At 44.9% G+C, this 3,030-nt stretch overlaps 1 long non-coding RNA gene across 1 annotated transcript; it reads left to right on the forward strand.

The window, feature by feature from the left end:
• Window positions 1-1,865: 1,865 nt before the first annotated feature.
• On the forward strand, window positions 1,866-2,734 carry LOC141148576 (uncharacterized). Its single transcript, XR_012245233.1, has 4 exons — window positions 1,866-1,978; window positions 2,077-2,188; window positions 2,306-2,393; window positions 2,527-2,734. It is a non-coding gene; the product is annotated as an uncharacterized lncRNA (long non-coding RNA).
• Window positions 2,735-3,030: the final 296 nt, after the last annotated feature.

Consider the following 3,030-nt stretch of genomic DNA (forward strand, 5'->3'; position numbering starts at 1 on the left):
GAGGGAGAGTGTATCCATTCGGAGCCAGATAGGACGAAGTGGTGGTGGTCACTTCATTGGGATGATAAGGTTGGGGGTAATCAAGGGAAAAATTACCCTCAGGGCCATCCCTGTCTGTGAGTGGAAAAAAAGCTATTAGATGTAGGGATAGTAGCTTCCCATTCAGATTCGGCACCTGAATATCCCAATCCTGGTACCTGGTGATGGAGGAGCAGCACTGAACATAGCTGAGAGAAGCGCATACTATACTACACGCCGACCGGCGGTTTTTATGAAGTTTGTGTAGAACGGTGCACTCACGCACCAGGGAAATCCTATGGAGCTGCATTGATCCAGGTTGGAGACCGCATCTAATTAGCTATATAGAGCCTGGGGGTGGCTCCACAGTCTGTTCTGACACAGCTAATCACTGTGTCACACGTTCTAAGGTGAGCGCAACCACTTTGGGGGGTCACCGAGGCACACCGGAGCATAGTTTTGCAACACTTGGATCAAGCATGCTGGATGACACTTAATTTGGACATTTAAATGTAATTTTTGGACACTAATATATGCACATTTTTTTTGGTTATTTTAAATGCAATTTGTGGACACTGTTATATGCACTTTTTTGGCGATTTTTTCACAGATACTTTTACAGGCCTATTTAATTTATATATGGTTCACTGGGCACTTTTGTGTATTTTTATTTGTTATAATTTTTTGTCCTTTACTTATACAATAGTATATGCATGTTGCATACTATAAGAATCAATACATGTTTTTTATGAATTTATGTATACATTCACATATCTATATTTATTTGCACAGTACACTTGTATGTGGTTATATGTTGGAAAATTCATACTTAGTTTTATGTGCACATCGCACTTCTATGCGATTTTGTGAAAGCACTTTTTATAATTTTTCAGTTATATATTTTTTTCTGGTATTATAGTCACGTTGAGAAGTTCATATGATAGTGTGATCTACTCTAGCGCAGCTCATTCTTGTTCTATAAAGATCTAGGATCATAAACGGGGGCTTGTGTGGATCTAGGGGGGACCAGTCAGTGGTGGTTGTCCTCTAAAAGATGGACCTCCCCTAGTACCCCCATCGCCTCTACGGGGTGACTGGTAGGGGTAGTCAGTCCCTCCATTCCTATGTGGTTTAACATAGGGCATACCTCGCTTATTAGGGTCAGGTACAACAAAAGGTGCAATGGGCAAACCTCCACTATTGATAGCAGGTCCCGCCGAAGCGGAAATTTCCATCTCATTGTTGTTTTGTTTGGTCAACTCTTCCAGGAGTTTCTTCACTGCTTTAAACTATTGTTTCCTTTGTTTAACTACTGTGCCCGTGTTATTCTCTATGTAATTCCTGAGGTGTGTGGCTGGACCTATGCGGGGGTGAGCGCCCGGTGCTCTTCCTCCACTCCTTTAGGGTGCTGGAAATGGGGGGGGGATCCGTGCCCGGGCACGCTCCTCCGCTTTTTCTTCCCCCGGGCGGCGTTCTGCCCCCCTCTCCTTCGCCGTGCCTCTTTGCCCCCTCTCTGTTGCTTGGTGTGCTTGGAGTCTCCCTGCCTTGGCCCTTGGTTTTGCACTGTTGTTGAGTGTATGGACGCCCAGGGCAGCACTATCTAGTGTCTGCCAAGCCGGGCTCCTGCGCATATGCTCGTGCCACCCTGCCCCGCGCCATACCATCTCGCCCAGGAACATGGAATCACTGTTCTTTCTAATCTTGATTGACAGCGCTCTTCCATTGACCTGTATGGGCTGCTCTGACACAGGTCACGTGAACCGGGCTTTCGCCTGTGGTGCATCTTGGACCTTGTAGGCTCCTGGGATGCTGCCGCGGGCGCATGCGCGGAAGCCCCTTCTTTCGTCCGCTCACTTGATCAGCTGTGCTGATCAGGTGTGGGGGGCGTACATAAGCCGACCCGTCCCTTGTTCCAGCTGGACACGAGGAACACCTGACATTATTGTGGAACACTCAAAGGGTATGTCTGCTCCGTTTTATACTTTCTCTGATCAGCTGTCTCTCCGCCTCCTTTGCTTTAATTGGCCCTGATTTTATATTTAATCTGCCCCGCTATAGGACATGACAACCTTTGCTGTTGCCTAACCATCACCATTCTATCCAGTGACTCCTATATGTATACAGGTTTGCCAGTTTTGGCACCTCCGATACACTTGTAATTCCACTCTGGGTAAGCTAACTATTGTCATTGAGTATTACATACACGTGTGCATGTAATTACCCTTATATGCACTCACTATATCTTCACTTATCTATTTTTGCTTATCCTGGATCTTTCTTTTTTCAGATAAATATCTGTATTCCTTAAATCACCTTCCAGCATATCCCTCCAACTTTCTTCAGGCGTTCCCCTTCGATTACACTTATTTTAAATTGTAAGTTATTACGGCTATGTTAGCCCTACTGACTTGATGTGGTGATAATTATGCCACTCATCTAGTGATGCTTCCATTTCCTTTTTTCCCTTACACATATCCTCATTTAATTTGTACTATATTTGATTGCCAGGTCTTCTGTATGCCCCCTGCAGTCATAGATACGGTGTGACCCAATTGGCTCTCGATTGCGGTGCCCCTTGCCCGTCCTTGCCCCGGTCGGTGGCTTTCAGGTATGTCCTTGGATGGGGGGCTCTCTGGCCACTTTGGGGATTTAGCTCCGCCGCACACCTTGCCCGATGCCTTATGTATTATGTTATCTGTGTTTTGTTACTTATTTATATGTTCCTCACTGTTGTTTTTTTGCTTCTATGTAGAAATCTTTAATGTTGGTACAGGCACATACCATTCCCTGGGGAAGCCAATGTCTTGGCGAAACATGTAGGAACTGTGTACCTGTCTTGAAGGCCTTCTTCACCAGGCCTACCCGACTGTATCTGCCCTGCATAATTTAATTGTGAATTGCACCCATCATTTTAATTAATTGTTTTTCTACATGTGATAGTATTTTTCAATAAAGTATTTCTATAATTTTATCTGTTACATATCCCTTTTTGTTTCTTGGCACCGCTATAAT

The sequence above is a fragment of the Aquarana catesbeiana genome, linkage group LG01 (genome assembly GCF_042186555.1).
Source record: "Aquarana catesbeiana isolate 2022-GZ linkage group LG01, ASM4218655v1, whole genome shotgun sequence".
Lineage (NCBI taxonomy): Eukaryota > Metazoa > Chordata > Amphibia > Anura > Ranidae > Aquarana > Aquarana catesbeiana.